The 9844-nt window shown below is 39.9% G+C and overlaps 1 long non-coding RNA gene across 5 annotated transcripts in view; it reads right to left on the bottom strand.

The window, feature by feature from the left end:
* Nucleotides 1-9825, bottom strand: part of LOC113254533 (uncharacterized) — a 158599-nt gene extending 148774 nt beyond the window's left edge. For 3 of the 5 annotated variants that reach the window (XR_008958802.1, XR_008958805.1, XR_008958803.1), the window contains exons 1-3: nucleotides 9737-9825; nucleotides 7555-7661; nucleotides 273-364 (exon numbers count right to left, since the gene is read on the bottom strand). This is a non-coding gene — a long non-coding RNA (uncharacterized LOC113254533). Of the gene's footprint in view, nucleotides 1-272; nucleotides 365-6251; nucleotides 6321-7554; nucleotides 7662-9472; nucleotides 9683-9736 lie in introns of those variants that run through there. The other 2 variants (XR_008958806.1, XR_008958804.1) reach the window with 2 other exon arrangements.
* Between the last annotated feature and the right edge of the window lie 19 nt (nucleotides 9826-9844).

Genomic DNA, 9844 nt, shown 5'->3' on the forward strand with positions numbered 1-9844 from the left:
AAGATTCTCTCTCCCTCTCTCTCTGCCCCTCCCCCTGCTGATTCTCTCTCAAATAAATAAATAAAATCTTAAAAAAAAGATAAAAGAATGTGTACTTTAAATTGTTTTTAGTTATTTACATCAGTGTGAATGAGTTTCTCAACTGTTTTTCATTGGGAAGAAAATTAGGGGGAAAAAAAGAGTTTCGACTAAGTTGGTAAGACTGAAGGGCAAAACAGGACCAAGACTGCAGTGAGCAGCTGTTTACCCCCAAAATTTAAGGAGACACTCACTCTCAGATGACACCTCCAGGTCCAGCAGCTGTGAGACTGCCTCCTTAAGTTTCACGCCCCACGTGACTGGCTTGCTCCCTCTTGTCCTAACACTGAAAGATAAAGTTTAACCAGATTTGGTTTCTGTTACTTGCAATGAACTAACCCTGATGGATTTCCCTTCCCCACTTGTGAACTGGGAAAGTTGTTCCACCTAGGAATGCCCACAGTATTCTCTATGCCCATACTACACTTACGACACTTTGTTCCATCTCTTTACACATCTATATTCACCAGGACTCTGTGAGCACCAGGCTGTGATACTGTCCTCTTTGTTGCTATAATATCTAGCCTTGTCCCCTTGAGTGAGTGAGGGAATGAGTGAATGAATGTGCTCTTAACATTAAGCAGTCCATTCCTCCGGGTGGCATGAACACGTGCGAAGTCCATGTCAGCTAAAATATTTTGTCGCAAATTTCAATAAATTTTTATTCTAATTATGATGAGATTTTCCCATAAATTTGCATGTAACTTCAGTATCGTTCACTTTTTTTTTTTAAAACATGTGTTCAAAAAAGCACTGCACAAGTGATACCTTATACATGCTTTGCCTTTCAGTCTCCAGCAGGGCCAGCCTCCTTGACCCAATTAGACTTTTCCACTCCCACATGACTAGTAAATACAATAACTAATTTATAAAGAACTCTGAAACACCAGCTGGCAAAAATTCCCTTTTAATGGTTTGCACAGAACAAAAAGAGAATTTAAGTTGTAGGGGACTTGTGAAGTGTGTGTGTGCATGTGTATGTGTGTGTGTATACTCACATCATTTAATCCACTGAATTTCTAAGAATATCAAATTGTAAGTGTACTAAGTAAACACTGTTTAATAATTTGTCATTGAATTGTAGAAAAAGAGATCTGTGTTACAAATTATTCCCAGAGATATATTTTTGGGGTACATGAGACTTGAAAGTCTACGAATATTCACACACATCCTAAGCAGTATTATAAACTATGCTGTTCTTTAAAGAATGTTGAGAAGAAAAAGGAGGATGGTCAGTTTAAAGATTTCTCGGTGCTTTAAGATAGAGGCAACTGTATCAGCCATTTCATGGAGTGATTGACTATTAAGAGCCATGGTAGGCAGAATTTTAAGATGGCTCCCAAGATTCTTCCTTCTGGCATACACGTATTATACTCCCCCTATGAATGCGGGCAGGACCTATGAATATGATGGGATGCCACTCCTTTGATCTGGTTACATTCTATAGCAAAGGTGATGGATTCTTTTCTCCAGTGATTACATTACATTCTATAAGACTACAGTAGCGGTAGCAAGTAATAGTAATAGTAATGGTGGTAGCAGCAACAGCAGCAGCAGGAATAGACTGTAGAGAAATTCTCTTGCAGGCTTTGGAGAAATAAACTCCGTGTTATAAGAGGGTCATATGATTAGGACCTAAGGGCAGTCTCCAGGAGCCAGCTCTGGCTGACATCTGGCAAAAAAATGAGACTCTAGCTGCAAGGCACTGAATTCTGTCAACAACCTGAATGAGCTTGGAAGATGACTCTGAGCCTCAGATGGAACTGTGTGCCCAGTGGATAACTGAGAGATAATAAAATAGGTTGTTTTAAGCTGCTAACTTTGTGGTCATTTATTACACAGCACTAGAAAACTAACATAACCAACTTCTTTTTCTTTTCTCTGGATGCTATCCTTTTCCCTTTCCCTCCTAGAAGTCTGGGCTGTACACTACATCATGCCCTTGACCACCTGACATGGTTGATGGGACCAAGCTAGCAAAGCCAGAGCCTTTGTCTGGAAATTTGAAGTTGGGGCCAAGAGATTCCAGTTGAGAATCTCTAAAATGCAAAAGAGATATAAAGGTGTAGCTTTGTTAACACTATCTTCTGTCCAGCACTGCCTCTAGGGTATACAAGGCTTTGCGGAAATACTTAGGGGTGTGCAGGTGGGAGCCATCAATAGCACCAATTTGATTACAGAAGTAATTACAAAAATCATGAGCCCATGTGAGGTGTAGTGATTTACTAGTAAAAATTGAGGGCAAGAAAAAGGTACTGACACAGATGTTTATTGTCCAATCAATGCACAAGAAAACTTTTCCTAGCTTCCAGGATCTACTTCTTTGTGTTATTTATTGTCAAAGATACCATTCCTGGCTAATTTCATATATCCCGCTGCAAGGAAAATGTAGCAACACTATTATTATTCACAATGCTATGGCTCTTTGGAACTTTTCAAAATTGAAACGGTATAGATCTCTGCAGTTCCCTGATGTCATTTATTGAATTCTGATTACATCATCACTCATCGCATAGCAACATCCATTGTACTGCCTTTGAATAATGGTTTCCAATGACTCTCAAACATTGTTAATGTGCTTTGTTGATGATGACCACAAATGCAAGCCTTAGCCAGAGGATACAGGAAAATGCAAACAATTATTCTATTTTATAGTAATGTTAAATCATCATTTCGAAGTTTATAGCATTTATTTATGGAATTTAGAGCATTATCATAGAACAACACATCTTCCAACCATGTCTTCTCTTGAACTAAGCCTTGATCACTGCACTGCTAGAATGTGACCTTTTTAATGTTGATCACAGCCCTGCCTTCCACATACCAGTTACCAGTGGTGGGGACAGATGAGGGACCCTGGACAGAGCAAGAAGGGCAGTCCCACTCAGGGAAGCCATATCTATCTCTTGTCCCACAGGGCTTAAGACCAACCCAGGACAGCAGAATGTCACCACACTGATTAAAGGCAAGAAAAGACTTTGATAACAAGGGACCATTGGCTTTGCAGTACTACAGTCTGGAAAGCTCTGGAAGGGGACAAGAATGGCCATGACCAGGATTACCTGACATATAGCGCATAACTTGCAAAAGGGTGGTGTGACTGCCCTGGGCACCGACAATGGGTTAAGGGCAGGGACCCCTGGATTAAAGACCCGTGGGCTACTCACACCTCTCAGTTGATCCTTACCAGGAGGCTCCCAGGTCTGAACACAGACAGGTAAGCACCCATGCACCACCTCACACAGGCAGCCCATGGAGGACAGTGGGTAACCAAGGTCCTAAATTTGTCCTGTGTCCAATGTTATCGAAAATCATCCCCAGATCAGTGAATCAGCCCCATCCTGGCAGCTAAAACTTGGTGCAATCCCGTGAAAGAAATACTGTCCTGGCCAGTGAGAGCTTTGGCTCACCAGGAATAGGCAAGGCCATGCAGCCTAAAACCTACACCCATAGGTGTAAGCCCCAGAGCTCACTTGGCACCTGGTGGACTCCATTCACAGTGAGAGGGGGTTATTGTCAAGAGGACTCTGCAAGGGAGAAACAGGAACTGAGGCCAATAAGGTCCAGGCTCAGGGCTAGAGTATCCCACCCAGAAGGGCCTGCTGAGCAGGCCAAACCCCACCACCAGCAACAACAGAACACTTAAGGGCTTCCATTGCCAAGACCTGCACAGGACTAGATTCTGGCTGCCAAGCACCAGAGGGGACCTAGAACATTTGAAGAAGGTTCTCCAAAGGGTGGGACTGCCAGAGGTACAGGGTTTGTTACGAGCCCCACTTGCTCAGGTCTAAAGTCAGTATGTACTACTTCTGTCTGTTCCGTGAATGAAGTAGCAGGGAAAGCTGGTCTACAGAAAGGGAAGAATGAGAGTCAGAGAGGCAGTGACAAGAGACTACTGCAAGAGAGCTGGCATGCTTCTTTCAGTCTCCTCAATCTGCGTTGCACTCTTGCCCTGCTATTCCATCAAACACCTTCTCTCTATAATATTAACTCCCTCCCCTTTTTGATGTTTAAGCCATTTTATTGTGATTTTTGTTACCTGCCAGCATGAAGAGCTGTAGCACAATACCCAAAACCAGATTTTTAGCTTTGTGGGTTCAGAAACTCAACTTTATTGTTTCCACCAGTGCTAATTAAACTCTTGGGGATCAACATGTTATGCAGACCCATAAGAAACTGATATGCATCTCAGAATGTCAATTTATCAATCTATAAAGACAGCTAAATCTAAAAGAACAATGTGTATGGAGAATTCGCTCTGGGTATTTTGCCATGGTAGTTTAAATGTACTCAGGAGAGAAAATGATCAGTCAGAGTGCTGTTTGGTGAGCATATAATTAGAAGAAAGAGAATGGGTAGTCTTGAGGGATTTTTCTTTCAAATTGGGATGGTAGAAATTCCTTTTCTATTCTCGGAATATCTCTCTCTGAAAAGTTAGTTGTAATCCTTAAGCACAAATAGCCTTCTCTTCTGGTCATTACCAGATATATTATGCTTGTTCACTATTGTTTAAGACTTATCGTAAATCCTCTTTCTGTTGACATATGATTCTCACAGAAAATTTTTACTAACGATACTTGATTGACTTTTGATACATTAACTGGATGTTATTCACAAGCTCTAGCCTTTAATTGAATAATAATAATTACCTTTATTTATTGAGTTCTGTTTATCAAGCGCCTTAAGTGAGTTAGCTCACTTAACCCTTTAAGCAATTCTAAAAAACAAGTACTATTGGGTGCCTGGGTGGCTCAGTCAGTTAAGCATCTGCCTTTGGCTCAGGTCATGATCCCGGTATCCTTGGATAGAGTCCTGCATCAGGCTTCCTGCTCAGTGGGCAGTCTGCTTTTCCCTCTCCCTCTGCCCTTCCCCCCTTCTTGTTTTCTCTCTCTCTCTCTCAAATAAATGAAATCTTTTAAAAAATAAATAAAATACAGGTATTAAAAATAAATAAAATACAGGTACTATTATCATCATCTTTATTTCCTCTGTGAAGAAACCAAAATACAGATCAAGTAATTTGCCTAAGGTCACATGGTTAACATGTAGCAGAGCTGGGATTAGAAACCAAGAAATCGGACTTGAGTCAGCCCTTCACGAAGTACTTAAGAGTTCTAAACCTTGATTTCTCATCTATAAACAAAGCTAACAACAACTTTCCTAAAGATTGGTAGGATTCTAAGTGTGATCATGAATGTAAAGCTCTTAGCACACTACTGAATATATAGTGATTAATAAATAGTAGTGATTATTACCTGTAAAAGAATTCCCTCAGGAATATGGATTGGCTTTAGGAGATTTTTGTTCACCTCATATTACAACTACAAATCAGATGTTAGAGTGAGTTAATTCTATTTTCAGAAGGCTGATTTAATCAATTGCATGTCAATCCTTCCAACCTCACTTCTAAAGGATGGTATTTTATTATTCCATTTCCAAATTCTGAGTCCCTTTCTGGAGGTTAGAGCCACCTCCCCTCTATCCTGCAATATCTGCACAGATTGCACTAAGACCAGCCACAACTTCACATACGCCACAACTCTGCCTAGTCACTGCTGTCCCTGTGACCTATGAAGTAAATTTTACTTTCCACAAGTGCCCAGATTAAAATTAGGGACTTTCTTAGGTATGACAGTTAAATTCAGTGTTTTATTTATTTATTTAAATTCCTTGTTCTTTTGTTTGAGTAAGAGCTATTTATTTCAGGAGCAAACATTTTTATGGTTGCTTGCTAAGCTGTAATTCCAGATACTTCGGAACATAAGGATTATGTACCATGATTATGGGAAAAAATTCTGGTCAACTAAAAAAAAGTTATTTTACTATATCTCAATTATGACTCTTTTAGTGAATTAATGATTTGGAACTTTATAAAAAGTTACTTTCCATTGTTTTTGAGTAGCAGATTTTTTTCTGAATGTGACTGAACATGCATAAACAGAATCTTCTTGATTTATCTGTACTTTTAGAAAATTCTTCTTGAATCTACAAATGTAAAGCTCAGAGACTGGGTCATTGCCACCTTAAACTCTGTTAATTCTAGAACCAAGAATAGATCTTTTCCTAATAGCCTTGTAATATGACTTAATATAAGTTATGGTAGATTCAATATTACAACTGTAGGAGAGCTCAATCACTATTAGGGCCAGAAGGTATCCACCAGTGATACTCACCATGTCACAAGCAGGTCTGTGATCACACTCTCTGCCCCTGAAATTGGTACAATATTCACCAAGCATCTACTGAATGAGGGGATAGGTGAGATAGGCAAATATAAGTGTTTTCTAAACTTTTTCTTTTAAAAAATGCCCAAATCATAAGTGTGCAGCTCGATGGATTTTTATAAAATGAAGATAGCTATGTGACTAGCCCCAGATCATGACAAATATTACCAGGATCCGAAAAGGCCCCTGATGTACCCTTCCAGTTGCTATGTCCTCCCCATGTCCTAAGGTAACCATTATCTTAGATTAGTTTTGCCTGCTTTTGAACTTGATGTAAATGTACTAGTTTGTACCTGGCTTTTTCAATTCAATATTATACATTCAACTCAATACCATACTATACACTGTTTAATGTCATTGCACTTTATTTTCATTGCTATATATGATATTCCAGTGTGTGAATACATGACAATTTATTTATCCAGGCTCTCATTAATAAATAATTGGGAATTTCTAGTTTGGGGTTATTATGAATATGTAGCAATGAACATTATTATATACATCTTTGGTGAATATAATGTGCATTTCTGTGGGGAATATACTTAGGAGTGGAATTTCAGGGTCATAAGGTTCAGATTTAATAGATTCTGGACAAATGTTCTCTAAAGGAGATACAGCAATTGACACTTCCACTATGTATAAGAATGTAGAAGAATTTGTTGTTCCACACCCTCTCCAACACTTAGAATTGTCTGAAATTTTCATTTTAATCATTCTCATGATTAAATGAGAATTTAATTCTCATCTGCAGTAGTAATTTCCATTTCCTTGACTTATACTGCCAGAGCCAAGATGAAATAAGACTACTACTCTTTCCTGCTGATTACAGCTAAAAGCTCAGATCAAAATACAAAAAACAACTACCTGAGGGCTCTGAAAAGTAAACAAACAGGCAGACTGGGGAGAATCAAAGGTTGGAGAAATGCCGTTTGTTTTTTTCTACTTTTCTCTCACAGCTTTGAGGTGAGGCCTGGTCTCTAGTAAAATTAACAGCAGCACAGGTAGCAAAAATTAAGAGAATTCCTGTATTTCTATCAGGATGAATGGAGAAAAGGGATTTCTGTTAGCCAAAGTTCGGGGGGGGAATACCTGGCTTTCCCCCCCCCCTCCTTTTCTCCCTCTGGGCTTTGACCTGAGAGTTGGGGCCCAGGTTTGGACCAAGAGAAACCCTACATTTCTAAACAAGGGAAGTGGGAAAGGAGGCCTCTGTGGTATGAAGGGTATGGAGGGAATCCATGCTTTTTTCTCTCACCTCTTTGCCCCAGTGTTGGCCCTAGTCAGCTGTTGCAGCTATGGAAGGCAGTTAGAACTCCAAGAAAAACCTCGTATTTCTGGCAGGAAGGCCAGGAAGAGGGGTCCCTGCAAAACAGAGAGCATCAGATGAATATCAAAAAGAGCTGTAGAAGGGGACCCCCTAATTCTATGCATAAACCCACATAAATTCTGTTCTCACAGCTGAATTAAGCATCCGCAGGAAAGACACAAAGCTGTATAGCAAAAGGTATGGGAACTAAACTATAATTTAAACGATAGTAGTCTCCCCTTATCCACAGGGCATATGTTCCAAGACCCCCAGCAGCTCCCTGAAACTGTAGATAAAACCCTGTATATACTGTTCTTTCCTATATATTCATTCCTACGATAATTTATAGCTTAATTTATAAATTAGGCAATAATAACTAATAATGAAATAGAACAATTACAATAATATACTGTAACAAAAGTTATGTTAATGTGGTCTCTCACTCTTAAAATATATTTTTGTACTGTACTCACCCTTTTCTAAGATTTTATTTATTTATTTAGCATGTGTGAGCAGGGGAGAGGGTCAGAGGAAGAGTGAGAGAGAGAATCTCAAGCAGACTCCATGCTAAGCCCTGCTGAGCCTGATGTGGGGCTCCATTTCATGACCCAGAGATCATGACCTGAACCAAAACCAAGAGTCGGACATTCAACTGACTGAGTCACTCAGGCACCCCTCACCCTTTCCTTTTTATGTGAGATGATAAAATGCCTATAGGAGGAGATGAAGTGAGGTGAATGACATAGGCATTTGTAACAGTGTTAAGCTACTATTGACCTTCTGAGGATAAGTCAGAAGGAGAATCATCTGCTTCTCACAGTTGATCACAGGTAAATGAACCCAGGGAAAGCAAAACTGCAAATAAGGGGGAACTAATGTACTGCCCAAGTTCCAAAATAATCCCCGAGTGTAGTATGTATAGGACGGACTCAAAGCAAAGTAACAAAGCCTTTGAAAACTGAACTGATAGGGACCAGCACACAGAAAGTGAGACTAAACTTGTGGAACTGACTCAAACTGGATTGATCACCTCCTAAAACAAAACAAAATGATCAGTATTCCCCCAAAGGCTTTTAACAGGACCCAGAGTCTATGCAACATAATATTCAAAATGTCTAAGATAAAAACTACAATTACTCAACAAAGAGAATTAATCAATACAGAAATGGGAAAATATAACCAGTTCTCGAGGAAAAATAAAATCAACAGCTGCCAACCCCTAAATGACTAAGATGTTAAAATTATCAGACTTTAAAGCAGTTATTAAATACTAGGAAGTAGTTGAGAATATTCTCTCTAGGTATATGTTGTACTCCTAAATTCTTGCATTTTGGTACAGGAAACCATGCATTAGAATGTTTATACTAGGGTTTGTAATGACAAACCTGATAAATAGAAGGGATAAACTGTCACACAAAGAAATATTATCAGTATACAGCAGTAAAATTAAGGAACTACAGGTACAAGCAAACATATTTAACAACCTAAAACCAATTTGGAAGTACAGTTGAGGGGAGGGGGGGAGCTGCAAATTACATAACAACCTACTATCCTTGTAAAGCTCAACAGTTTATAAACATAAAATTTTAAAAAGCGAAAGAATAAACCCAAAATAGAGGAGAGTGTTACCCCTGGAAGGAAGCAAGGGGTAAAAGACACAGATAATTTTAACAATATTGGCAATACCCTAGTTCTAAAATTACTGGTCGGTTCCCACGTGTACATTGCTTATCCGTTGTATCCACGTATGTGTCAAAAAACAGTAAGTTTCTAAATGATATCCGTGTGCTGTGTGCATAATTAAAGAACAGAGTTCTCAATCCTTTATTAAAACAGTTTCTACAAATACTTAACTAACCCACCATACCTTATCCACTAAACCTAGCCTGAGCCCGCGGTCCCAAACGCAAATCCGATTACAGTCACTTCCGCCTAGGCTCCCTAGCTCCGCCCATATGAGCGGAAATATTTTCCTTTCGGGTCCTCCCGCCTGTAGGGGGCTCTCCGAGGCTTCCAGTGCCACGAAGGCCTCCCGCCTGGGCTGACCCTGCGGCGCCTGTTAGTTTAGCTCCAGAGAATACATTTGTACCATAACTCTTTCGGCCAGGAAACAATCGCACACGCATCTTACTCTGGACTAGAACGTTCACATTCAATCCCGGCCGAGTGTCCTCACTATCAAGCCCTGGTGCAGTGGTGCGTCGGAGTCAGGCGTCGTGGGGACAGCCCCAGAGTGCCG

Source organism: Ursus arctos, unplaced genomic scaffold, assembly GCF_023065955.2.
Source record: "Ursus arctos isolate Adak ecotype North America unplaced genomic scaffold, UrsArc2.0 scaffold_12, whole genome shotgun sequence".
NCBI lineage: Eukaryota > Metazoa > Chordata > Mammalia > Carnivora > Ursidae > Ursus > Ursus arctos.